This window comes from Chiloscyllium plagiosum, chromosome 6 (genome assembly GCF_004010195.1).
Source record: "Chiloscyllium plagiosum isolate BGI_BamShark_2017 chromosome 6, ASM401019v2, whole genome shotgun sequence".
Classification (NCBI taxonomy): domain Eukaryota; kingdom Metazoa; phylum Chordata; class Chondrichthyes; order Orectolobiformes; family Hemiscylliidae; genus Chiloscyllium; species Chiloscyllium plagiosum.
The window spans coordinates 77451899-77465632 of record NC_057715.1 but is presented as its reverse complement, the minus strand read 5'-3'; the positions used below and the strand labels follow the sequence as shown (position 1 = coordinate 77465632).

Sequence of the window (13734 nt, the reverse complement as noted above, 5' to 3'; positions counted from 1 at the left end):
GTAAATGTAGGGGTATGGGTGGGTTTCGGCTCGGCGGGTCGGTGTGGACTTGTTGGGCCGAAGGGCCTGTTTCTACACTGTAATGTAATCTAATCTAATCTAATCTAATCTAAGTCCAAATACAACACATCTGTTGGTTCTGTTCTATTCACTCTGGACTCTGGTTGAGACTTCCTTGAAAAACTTTTATAAATTAGTCATAATTTTCCTTTCATGAAGCCATGTTGACTCTCATTGATTAGGTTATGATTTTCCAAATGTCCTATTATTTCTTCATTAATAATTGATTCCAACATTTTTCCAACAATAGATGGTTAGGCCTATAGTCCCGTGATTTTTACCTCCCTCCCTTTTTGAGAAGGGGTGTCACATTGGCAAGTTTCCAATCTTTGGTAATTCTCCAGAATCTAAGAATTTTTGAAAAATTAAAACCAATGCATTCACTATCTAGGTAGCTACTTCTTTTAGGATATTAGTATGCAAGCCATCAAGACCAGGGACTTATCTGCCTTTAACACCATTTCTTTGTCTAATGTTACTTCAACTGTAATGGTGATGGGACTTAATTCTTCTCCTGCATTCTTTAGTATTAATGAGATGTTCAAAGTATCTTCCAATGTAATCCCTTCTGTATTTTCTTGTTTATTCAGCTCAAATGCATCCTGCTTTACATTGAATTCCATTTGCCATTTTTGACCACCTAACCAATGCATTGATATTATCATACTGTTTACATCATTCTCCATATCAACCACATGGCAATTTTTGTATCATCTATATATTCAGTAGGGCTTTTGATAACGTCTCACATGGCAGATTAGTTAAGAAGCTAAGAACCTATTGGATCCAAGACAATTTGGAAAATTGAAAAATTGGCTTAGCAGCATGAACAGCTGATGACCAAACACTGATTTTTGACTGCAACTTTCTGTCCAGTCTCATACCCTGCCTGTTTAAGGTGTATATTAATGATCTCGTTATGAATGTAAATGGTATGATCAGTAAGTTTCAGATGACATAAAAATTGGCAGTGTGATAAGCAGCAAGGAGGAAAAACCTTAGACTACAGGACAATATAGATGGCCTGAACAGTATCAAATAGAATTTGCACCTGAAAAGCTTGAGGTGATGCATTTTGGAAGAAGTAACAAGAAAGGGGAGTATATGTTGAATGGTAGGATCCTCAGAAATACCGAGAAACCTTGGCGTGCATATCCATGATGGGATGAGTTGGTTAGGTAGTTAAGAAAGCATATGGGATACTTGCCTTTATTAGTCAAGGCATTGGATACAAGAGCAAAGAGGGTTGTATATAAGGTTAGTTAGGCAACAGCTGGAGTACTGTGTGCAGTTCTGGAAACTACAATCTAGGAAGGATATGATTGCACTACACAGGATGCAGAGGAGCTAAAAACAATGACTGCAGATGCTGGAAACCAGATTCTGGATTAGTGGTACTGGAAGAGCACAGCAGTTCAAGCAGCATCCAAGGGCAGCAAAATCGACGTTTCGGGCAAAAGCCCTTCATCAGGAATAAAGGCAGAGAGCCTGAAGCGTGGAGAGATAAGCTAGGGGAGGGTGTGGGTGGGGAGAGAGTAGCATAGAGTAGCAAAATAGAGGTCCAGTTGACCATTCCATTCATTTTCAGACATTAGTGGATATCTTCCTGTTTCTTCTCTCTGGGGTCTGCTGGTCAATTAGAGGTGAACAGCTCTCGGCTATTTGGGACAGAGTTGTGCAGTGTTGGTCAAGGATTTCAATAGGTGTTTGGAGTCTTGTAGAATACCGGAGCAACGGACACAATAAATGATATTAGTGGATGTGCGGGTAAAACTTTGATGGATGTGGAAGGCTCCTTTAGGGCCTTGGATGGAGATGAGGGAGGAGGTGTGGGCGCAGGTTTTACAGTTCCTGCAGTGGCAGGGGAAGGTGCCAGGATGGGATGGTGGGCTGTAGGGGGGCGTGGACCTGACCAGGTAGTCACGGAGGAACGGTTTTTGCGGAAGGCGGAAAGGGGTGGGGAGGGAAATATATTCCTGGTGGTGGTGTCTTTTTGGAGGGCTTGGAGGCCCTGGTCATGGCGGATGGAGGTGTAGAGGGATTCGATATCCATGGTGAAGATGAGGCATTGGGGGCCGGGGAAACGGAAGTCTTGGAGGAGGTGGAGGGCGTGGGTGGTGTCTCGAATGTATGTGGGGAGTTCCCGGACTAGGGAGGATAGGACAGTGTCGAGGTAGGTAGAGATGAGTTCAGTGGGGCAGGAGCATGCTGAGACAATGGGTCGGCCAGGGTGGTCAGGCTTGTGGATCTTGGGAAGGAGGTAGATTTACCAGGATATTACCTGGAAAGCAGTGTTTCAGCTGTGAAGAGAAACTATAGAGGATGGGGTTGTTTTCCTTAGAACAGAAAAGATTGGGACGATCTTAATTGAGGTGTACAAAGTTAATGAGAAACCTTTTCCTAAGTAGAAAGGTTGGTATTCAGGGGCACAATTTTAAGGGAAGGAGCACGAGGCTTAGAGAGAATTTGAGGAAAAACTTTTTTTTTAACCCAGAGATGAGGTGAGTATACAGAACTCACTGCCTCAAGGCATTTCAGAAGTATTAAGATGAGCACTTGCACAAAGCTACAGGCCAAACACTGGAAAATTAGATTAGAATAGGTAGACGCTTGATGTGGACATGATGGGCCATCGGCATTTTCCATGTTGTAAAAGTTCTTAAATATGTATAAAATTGCTAGTTCTTTATATTTTAAATAGTTTTATAATTCACAAGTAACAACACCATGGTTTGATTCCAGCCTTGAGTGATTTTGTGGAGTTTGTATGTTCTCTTTGTATCTGCATAGATTTCCGCTGGATGGTCTGGTTTCCTCCCAGGGTCCAAAGATGTGCAGGTTAGGTGAGTCGACCATAGTAAATGCAGGGTTACAGGGATAGGGTGGGGCCTGGGTGGGATGCTGGGTTTGGAGTGTCAGTGCAGACTCTGGGCCAAATGGCCTTTTCTGGACTGTGAAGATTTTATAATTCTGATTATAAATACAACCACGGAAAGCCTGGTGGTAGTCGATCCAATGGTAACTTTCAAAGGGAAATTATAAAAATGCATGTAAAATTTAAGGAAATGCATGGCGATGTTAAAAGAGCAGGAAACTGACATCAATTAGAAACCTCTTTGGAAGAACCAGCAGTCGCCTAATGGTCATAATAGCGCCCTTCAGTTCTGAAAAATAGCATTCATGAACAAACTGAACGCTATTTCCATTGAACATTTTTATTCCATCACAAGGTTGTTTTTTTTTCTCAAATGTAGATGTTGGCTCAAGGGCACTGCAGGCCAAGGGTAGAACTCGACGTGGAGCAATCAGTCATTAAAGTCCACGACCAGGATACCGCCCCGCCCCGCCCCGCCCCGTCCTGTCCTGGAATGCCAGCGCAGCGACGCACCCGCGCGCGCACTGCCACGTGACCGCGATGGAATGAAAACAATGCGACGCGCAGTTGTCAATCAGGAAGGTCGGAAGCCCCGCCCACATTCTGTGGCGTTGGGAGCGGTGAGGAGAAAATAGATTTTGATCGCAGCTCTGAGCCCTGATACAGGCTTCATTTAAACAAGTGGGCAAACACTGAAAGGAATTAAAAATAAACTCGTGGGAAAGCCAACTCATCTAAACGGCGAAAGTAAGAAAAAGCATAAGACTGACCTTTCTGTGATGATATTGTACTACCGTATTTAGCTTGTGTATGCTGATGTATAACGTTTAAAGGCCCAGATTTTACGTCAATAATTCTGTTATTGTAGAATACAAGATGCATTCTGTGAGGCGTAGGTTCGTTGAATATTATTGCCCTGTGATGCTTGCTGATCATTTATAAGGCTGATCATGTTTATGCTAGGACTTCCCTGTGACATTTGCTGGTGTTGGTCGCTAAGTGAGACGGGTTTCCCCTATCCAGGATTGAAGTGTATTTTCTCCTGGCTGCGGAATGCGGGTTGTCGGTTCGGGTGGCCTTCCATTGGCTCCGATCCGCTTAACTTCGACAGAGAGAGAGAGAGACAGGGAGGGAGGGTACAGCGGTTAGAAACTGCGTGCAGTTACTCCATTTCAGGGCAGACATTCCTGTTTTAAGGTACAGTTGATGAGAAAGACTTTTTTTTAGTAGCAGTGGTAACGTATTACTTAAATCCCCCCCTTGCGCTGTCACCGACTTTTTAGAAAAAGTAATCGCTTCTCTCCATTAACTTGAAGCGAAGTTTTGTTTTTAAACTGGATTCTCAGCGACGCAAGGGATCGTTCACGAACTTTCTTTGGCCCGAATCAGTTGAGGGCGACTCTACTTTCGGAGAGTTCCCCTAATGCCCTTGACTGTTATTTCTGGGTGGAGTGGGTGGGGGTAAAAGAAAGATGCAGGTGAAAGATAACCGAATATTTTTGTTAAGGCTGGCTAAAAAGATTCGACGATGACAGCTTGGGATAGCCGATGATGTCTGCTGAATCAGGGCCGCAAAATATAGTCAGCGCTGGAATTTGCATGCTTTCGTTATTCTGTCATCGGTAATTTTGGCGATTGGGTTAGATCTATAGTATAGAGCTTAATGGGGTTTAAATTTGCGTTCGTACTTCTTGAAAAATTTAGATCGTCTGCATTTTCGACTGAAGTCTTTAAAATTGCAGCCAAAAACGGTGGATTAATATTTCAATACAGTCAATTATTGTTGGAAAAGGTGCTTTGAAATGACCGAGTACTTTTTAGTTAACTTTACCTTCTCCTATTTATTAAATGCCGTAGTCATCACTAATGTTGATGTTCCTACCAGCTTTGATACATATTATTAACGACCGACAAAATGTTTAATTGTACACATTGTGTAAATGCGTCCAAAATCAGCAATCTGCACATGTAATCCAAAATGCGAGCCGATGTTTTATTTCATGTTTAAAAAATAGGTTTCCCTATGCACCCAAAATAAAGCAGAATTTTACTGAATTGCTGTGTCTTCCTGATACCTTAAAGATCACATAGCAACATTGTTGATAGCGATTATTTTGGACCGGGAAAACTCGCACACTTTTTTTGGATTGCATGCATTTCGACTGTATCTCTCTACATGTTTCTGTTTTTCCTCATAAAACTGATTAACTCTTCGAGACATTTGCAAAGCAAAGTAACGTAAATAATATTAAACTAACTCCAGTTATTTAATGTGCAATATTCGTATAGTCTCTGTAATAAAAACGTTAACGTTGAATTTTATATGGGTAAATTAACAGACAATTATTCTGATAAATTTGTTTTAAAAGTAACAGTTTAATTTGTGCTTGAGAACTTCACAGGTTCCCTGAGCTGTGTACACAGTAGGTTAAGATTATGGGGGATTTAACGTGTTTGCAGGTTGCTGTGACAAAAAAACGCTTGTTTGGATAGTCATTGTATATTAAATTTGGTACTAACAAACGCTAGTATGAATAGTGTGATTTACTCGGTTAAGATGTTAGCTGATGTAGTTTTCATTATTTTGTATTTCAGATGTTTGATTTGATTTTAAAATTGTGTTGCTTGCTTTAGTAACACAACTGATTAATTATTTTTCCATATAGAATAAACAGCTAATTAAATCTATTTAGTTGCTAGATCCTTTTGGTTTTCTAGCTGGGGTCTGCAAGTTCACATTTTTTTGGTGGCTGCCATAGCAAGATCCTGAGATTTTGATATTTTATGGTATATTTTGACTTATTATCATGTAGTTCCTGCAGTCATATTTCAGCTGTGAGTTACATGGCTATAGTGGTGTTTTCTTCTGGGTAATTAATACACTTTTGGCATCAGTGTGTCCTTGTTGCTTGATGATTTACTTGCCATATTCCTTCACCCATTGTTATAACAGCTACTGAGCCGTCATCATAAATGTAGAACTTTAGTAAGATTTTGGATAAATGACAGGGAAGTGTAAGATACTCATCAATGCCTTAATGTTTATGTTTGTACTTTTTATATATATTTATACTAGAGAAAGATTCCTTTGTATTCCATATGCAATTATAAATCGAAGAGTTGATTGCTCAAAACATCAGTTTAAGGCTGTTTTGTCAACACGTTTGAGGTTTGATAAAGGTAATTTACAGTCATTATGGAATTTATTAAATATTTGTGTTATTCCAAAATTGCATGTATCACAAAATATTTTGTTACCATTTATGATTTAACTGTGATTGAAGTATGTTAAAAGCTTTGTAATATGAAGAGAAAAATACATTAAACACTATAATCAAGTCCAACAAAAAAAGTTTCTGAAAGTAATTAGGATGCAGTAAGCACTTGTTATCTTGTGAAATGTAAATACTTTTAATTACTTACTAAGTACAACAAATTGTTTTCTATTCCTGATCAAGTCTTTGCAAGTTATAACCCCATTGATTGACAGTATGACCCGAAACAGTTCCATTCAAGGTCAAAGCAAAAGAACTGAAAGGAGTATCTACTTGCCTAAGCATGTTGTAAAATGCATAGCTTGCATTTTGTTCTACATAGTACCTATCGTGAAATGAAAGAAAAAAGAAAATATAATTTGTGTGGACTTTGCACATTCTCACTGTGTCTGCGTGGGTTTCCTCCGGGTGCTCTGGTTTCTTCCCACAGTCCAAAAATGTGCAGGGTAGGTGAATTGGCCATGCTAAATTGCCCCTAGTGTTAGGTGAAGAAGTAAATGTAGGGGAATGGGTCTGGGTGGGTTGCTCTTCGGAGGGTCGGTGTGGACTTGTTGGGCTGAAGGGCCTGTTTCCACACTGTAAGTAACCTAATCTAAATATTCCATTTTTACTTATCAAATATTTTTAAAACAGACTAGCAATTGCTTTAAATTCTGTATACTAGCTAGAGATGCTGACCAGAAAATGCAAAATGGATGGCAACATGTAGTTAAGTGGACCATTCTAGTAAATTATTCTCATCAGGTTGTATTTTATCTCTACACAAACCACATAAGATAATTGTCAACTATTGTCGAAAATATTAAGCTTTAATACGTCTCCACCATTTGATATTATTTATCTGCATGTGGCAGTTTTTTTTGTGTAATCTTTACGTAATTGTAGTTAGTAAAGATACCAGTGGCATCTTTTCAGTAGAAGTACTGGCACTGCAATCTGGAGGGCAAAAGTTCAAGATCTTGTATTCCCTGATAGTAAAATTTTGTTATTACGGTGACTTTTTAAAATTCTTTTGTGGTGTGGTCATTTCAGAGGAAGGAAATAACTGACATGGTCTGGCCCAGTAGAAGTATTTCTCATTCCCTGCTTGCCAATTGCGTAAGTCTGTTTGGTATTGGCACAGTGGGGAAGCTAGTCTAGCTTCCTCTTCTTTCACCTGCAAATAATGAGCTATTCCTCAGAGCACATTTCCTTCATTTCAAAACCAGAATGCCAGTTACTCTAAGGGAAATAATGCTGAAGGTGCAGTCAGAGTTATTTTGTTAATATATTCAAAAATAGCATGTTAGTAAATGAACAAAATTAGAAATAAACACAGGATAACAAAGTTAGTTCTCAGTTTTGGGGATGGCCCCATTTATATAAAAACCTAATGATTTAGATGTACACTTGTGATGTCAAGGCATACGTTAGGCCAAGTTCTGAAAAATGAGATTAGAAATGTTAGGTGGTTGCTTTTGACTTGCACAGACTCGATGGGCCAAAAGCCATCTTCTACGGTGCGTATCTCGATGACTCTATAATATTTTAGGCACTGTTTCAGGACTTGTGAAAAATGTCAAGAAGATCTATCAAAGGGACCTATCAAGCGAAGCTGTCAAAGGGAGTTGTCAAGCTCTTGAGGCATTAAAAAGTCTACTGTTTAAGTCTTTGAAAAAAATTCCTGGAGTTTTTTTTAAAGTAGTGATTGTCTGTTATTTAACACTGATATAAGTTTGAGTGATTTTATTACTGGATTACTGCTGCATGATTGACTTTTTGTCCATCTACTATTTCATTAGGATGCCTGCTGTTTCACAGTTTGTTTGACAGCTACAAATGGTTATAGACTCTTTAAAATGGGACTATCAATTAATTCAATTACCTGTTCTTTTATTGTGCACATACATTTGATGTTTATTATGAAGTGTTTCTGTTGACAAAATATAAGTGTAATTAATGTGTTTTTATGATTTGACACCACTTTATGCACTTAGACCTTTATTTTGTCTCATCTTTGCAAGGATCCTGCTGATAGTGGATATTGGAGAGTTGTAAAGACCAAAGGTGGTGGATGGGATGAGCATAAATTGGTTTGAGTTGTGAAGAAGTTGAGCAGTAAAGGGCCATTAGGGTTGTGTGAAGGGAATAGGTTGCAATGCAGGGTAGAAAGGTCGGTGGAGGGACAAATGTTAGCATGGAGGATAAGAGTGTCATAGATGGGTAAATGGAAAGACAGACCTTGACATTATGTTCGACGCATGCATCATATGGTCTGCATTGGAGGGGAGTGAGGTTTGGAGGGATGTTTCAGATTCTATAAAGTTCTTTTTAGCTTTGGACACTGGAGCTAGAGCCCCAAGGTAGTCATTATGGTACCCCACCCAGCTTCGTCCTCAGTCCTGTGATTGCCCACCCTGAATTCTAAACCAGTCTTTCTGCCTGTCATAGAGTCATAGAGATGTACAGCACAGAAACAGACCCTTTGGTCCAACTCGTCCATGCCGACCAGATATTCCAACCTAATCTAGTCCCATTTGCCAGCACTTGGTTCATGTCCCTCCAAACCCAAACTATTCATATACCCATCCAGATGTCTTTTAAATATTGCAATTGTACCAGCCTCCACCACTTCCTCTGGCAGCTCACTCCATACAAGCATCACCCTAAGTTGCCCCTTAAGTCCCTTTCAAATCTTTGCTCTCTTACCCAAAACCTATGCTGTCTAGTTCTGGACTCCCCCACCCCAGGGAAAAGACTTTCTCTATTTAGCCTATCCATGTCTCTCATGATTTTATAAACCTCTATATTGTCACCCCTCTGACGCTCCAGGGAAAACAGCCCCAAGCCTATTCAACCTCTGGCTCAAACCCTTCAACCCTGACAACATCCTTGTAAATCTTTTCTGAATCCTTTCAGGTTTCACAACATCCTTCCGACAGGAAGGAGACCAGAATTGCACACAATATTCCAAAAGTGGCCAACCCAATGTCCTGTACAGCCACAACATGACCTCCCAACTCCTGTACTCAGTACTCTGACCAATATAGGAAAGCGCACCAAATGCCTTCATCACAGTCCTATTACCTGTGACTCTACTTTCAAGGAGCTATGAACCTGCACTCCAAGGTCTCTTTGTTCAGCAACACTCTGCAGGACCTTACCATTAAGTGTATAAGTCCTGCTAAGATTTGCTTCCCGAAAATGCAGCACCTCGCATTTATTTAAATTAAACTCCATCTGCCACTCCTCTGCCCCTTGGCCCATCTGATCAAGATCCTGTTCTAATCTGAGGTAATCTGCTTCGTTGTCCAATACATCTCCAATTTTGGTGTCATCTGCAAACTTACTAACTATACCTATTATATTCACATCCAAATCATTTATATAAATGATGGAAAGTAGTGGACCCAGCACCGATCCTTGTGGCACTCCACTGGTCACAGGCCTCCAATCTAAAAATCAACCATCCACCACCACCCTCTGTCTTCTACCTTTTAAGCCAGTTATGTGTCCAAATAGCTTGTTCTCCTTGTATTCCATGTTCTCCTTGCTAACCAATCTCCCATGGGGAACCTTTGTCAAATGCCTTACTGAAATCCAGATAGATCACGACCACCACTCTGCCCTCATCAATCCTCTTTGTTTCTTCTTCAAAAAACTCAATCAAGTTTGTGAGACATGATTTCCCACGCACAAAACCATATTGACTATCTCTAATCAGTCCTTGCCTTTCCAGGTACATGCAAATCCTGTCCCTCAGGATTCTCTCCAACAACTTGCCCACCACCGACGTCAGGCTCACTGGTCTATAGTTCCCTGTCTTTTCCTTACCACATTTCCTAAATAGTGGCCCCACATTAGCCAACCTCCAGTCTTCTGGCACCTCACCTGTGACTATTGATGATACAGATATCTCAGCCAGAGGTACAGCAATCACTTCCCTAGCTTCCCACAGAGTTCTCGGATACACCTGACCAGGTCCTGGGGATTTATCCACTTCTTTGCATTTCAAGACACCCAGCACTTCCTCCTCTGTAATCTGGACATGTTTCAAGATGTCACCATCTATTTCCCCACATTCTATATCTTGCATGTCCTTTTCTAAAGTAAACACTGATGCAAAATACTTGTTTAGTATCTCCCCATCTTCTACAGCTCCACACAAAGGCTGCCTTGCTGATCTTTGAAGGGCCTTATTCTCTCCCTAGTTACCCTTTTGTCCTTAATGTATTTGTAAAAACCCTTTCAAGTTAATTATTTAATTACCTGTTTTCTGATTGCATCCCATGCTACAAAGTAGTCATTTGATGAAGACCAGGTGAAGCTTGGCTGTGATATTCCTCATAGATATATGGAGCAGTGACGAATGCTAAGTTTTTGCCTACTCGCTTAACCTGTCTATGCCCCTCTGCAGACTCTCTCTGTCATCCTCAGCAATTGCCCTCTCACTTATTCTTGTGTCACCCACAAACTTAGTTATAATACATTCACTTTCCTAATCTAAGTCCTCTAAGTCATGAATATAAATTGTAAATAATTGCATTCCACCACTGATTCCTGTGTCACTCCACTGGCTACATCCTAAAAATGTCCCTATTATACCCCAACTATCTGTCTTTTATTAGTTGGCAAATCTTTGATCCATACTAATATAATACCTTCAGCACCATGGATTTTGCTAATTAACCTAATGGATAGCACCCTATCAAATATCCTCTGAAAATCCAAGTATATTAAACCCACTGCTTCCCTCTTATCTATGATGTGGAGGCGCTGGTGTTGGACTCGGGTGGACAAAGTCAGAAATCACACAACAGCAGGCTATAGTCCAACAGATTTATTTGAAATCATAAACTTTCGGAGCTTAGCCCCTTTGTCAGGTGAAGTGAGAGGGAAGCACACAAAATTTATGGGCAGAGAGATCAAAAGATCATACAAATGGTGTGAGTGGAGTGTTGAACAGTAAGTCTCTGCAGGTGACCAAGTGTGTTAGATGGTGTGAGTAAAGTAGCGAAAGAACAACTAAAGGGATGACCTATAATCCGACTAAATGGGGCAGAGAGGTAAGTGCAGAAAATTAAAAATAAGGTGGTGCTGGAGACAAACCAAATGACTGGAATAACAAAAGCAGAAGCTGCTGGAAAAGCCCAGCAGGTCTGGTAGCATCTGTGACGAAAAACCAGAGGAAGGGTCACCGGTCCTGAAATGTTAACTCTGATTTTTCTCACGGATGCTGCCAGATCTGCTGAGCACCCCCAGCAACTCCTGCCCCTGCTCCTGATTCACAGCATCCACTGTTCTTTCAGTTTGTATTTGACTGGAATAACATGATAGGTACAAGGGTCACATGCTGAGGGTTGAACCAAACTAATAAGTTATCCAAAACCAAACAAACTAATTAAGGTAGAGAGATCATAAAAATTTACCAGTGGTGTCAAAACAGGTAAGTAAGGAGGATTTTACAGATACAGAACAGTGTGGTAGGGTCACATGTAGTGAACCTAAGATCGTGGTCAAGGCCATCTTCATGGGTAGGGAACTTGGCTAGAAGTTTCTACTTGGCGATCCTGCATTGTCATGTATCTCAAAGGCCTTGGAGGACGCTTACCCGAAGGTTGGAAGCTGAATGTCCTTGACAGCTGAAGTGTTCCCCGATTGGGAGGAACATTCCTGTCTGATGATTGTTGTGCGGTGTCCATTCATCTATTGTCGTAGCATCTGCATGGTCTTGCCAACACACCATGTCTCAGGGTATCCTTGTGTGGTGTCCATTCATCTGTTGTCGTAGCATCTGCATGGTCTTGCCAACACACCATGTCTCGGGGTATCCTTGCCTGCAGCAAATGGGATAGACAACATTGACTTAGTCACATGAGTATCTGCAGTTTTCATGGTGGGTGATGTTTCCTTGTGTGGTGGTAATATCCATGTAGATTATCTAACATGTCATGCAGAATGGAAAGATTTTGTGGTGTTGTGGTCGATGTTCTTAAGGCTAGGTAGTTTGCTGCAAATGTCCAAGCATCCTGCAAGGCAGCCTTATGCAACAATGCAGAATTGGCGAGCAGAAACTGATAGCAAGTTTCATATCCAGGAAGATGGTTTCAACTGTGATCTTAGGTTCATGTCACACGACATGTGACTCCAGCACACTTCTGTATCTCTAAAATTTTCTTTACTGTCCTGTTTTGACACCATCTTGATAAATTGCTATGATCTCTCTACCTTAATTTAGTTTATACAGTTTTGGATAACTTATTACTTCAGTTAGACCCTTAACATGAGACACATATACCTATCATGTTATTCCAGTCAAATAAAAACCTAAAGAACAACAGATGCTGTGAATCAGGAGCAGGGGCGGGTTGCTGGACATGCTCAGCAGGTCTGGTGGCACATGCAAAGAAAATTCAGAGTTAATATTTCGCAACCGGTGACCCTTCCTCTGGTTTTTCTTCAGATGCTGCTGGACCTGCTGGGCTTTTCCAGCAGCTTCTGTTTTTGTTCCATGTTATTCTAGTCATTTGGTTTGTCTCCAGCACCATTATATTTTAAATTTTTTTTTCTCTGCTTCATTTTAGTCGGATTATAGATCATCCCTTCACTTATTATTCAGCTATCGATAATTTACTTACATGCTCTAACACCCTTGGTCACCTGCAGAGAATTATTATTCAACATTCCACTCACACTATTTGTATGATCTTTTGATCTCTGTGCCCAAAAACTGTTTGTTCTGTGTGCTTCCCTCTCACTTCACCTGACAAATGGGCTCTGCTCCAAAAACTTATGATTTCAAATAAACTTGTTGGACTATAATAGACTTGTTGGAAATAAACTTGTTGGAAATAAACTTGTTGGAAATAAACTTGTTGGAATATAACTTGTTGGGTGGCACGGTGGCACAGTGGTTAGCACTGTTGCCTCACAGCGCCAGAGACCCGGGTTCAATTCCCGCCTCAGGCGACTGACTGTGTGGAGTTTGCACTTTCTCCCCGTGTCTGCGTGGGTTTCCTCCGGGTGCTCCGGTTTCCTCCCACAGTCCAAAAATGTGCAGGTCAGGTGAATTAGCCATGCTAAATTGCCCGTAGTGTTAGGTATAGGAGTAAATATAGGGGTATGGGTGGGTTGCGCTTCGGCAGGTCGGTGTGGACTTGTTGGGCTGAAGGGCCTGTTTCCATACTGTAATGTAATCTAAAAATCTAAAATCTAATCTAAAATCTAAAAAAATAATCTGGAATCATGTGATTTCTGACTTTGTCCCTTTTATCTATCCAGCTTGTTACCTCTTCAAAGAATTATGGAAAATTTTCTATAACGGATATGACTTCCCGCTCTTAAAGCCTGACTCTGCTTGATCATATTATGCACTTCTAAATGTGTTGCTATTGGATCCTTTATAATAGACCCCAACATTTTCCTAATCATAGACTATAAGATAACTGGTCTATAGTTACCTGTTTTTTTTTGTCTCCTCTTTTTAGACAAAGGTGTTACATTGGCAATTTTCTGATCTTCTTTTCCAGAACCTAAGGATTTCTA

General features: G+C 40.7%; 1 protein-coding gene across 6 annotated transcripts in view; it reads left to right on the top strand.

Moving 5' to 3' along the window:
• Positions 1-3434: 3434 nt before the first annotated feature.
• The window catches only part of lats2 (large tumor suppressor kinase 2), a 92091-nt gene continuing 81791 nt past the window's right edge, over positions 3435-13734 (top strand). For 2 of the 6 annotated variants that reach the window (XM_043691921.1, XM_043691922.1), the window contains exon 1: positions 3435-3682. The gene's annotated coding sequence lies outside the window, so the exon portion shown is untranslated. Of the gene's footprint in view, positions 3683-3946; positions 4133-6022; positions 6116-13734 lie in introns of those variants that run through there. The other 4 variants (XM_043691925.1, XM_043691923.1, XM_043691926.1 and 1 more) reach the window with 3 other exon arrangements.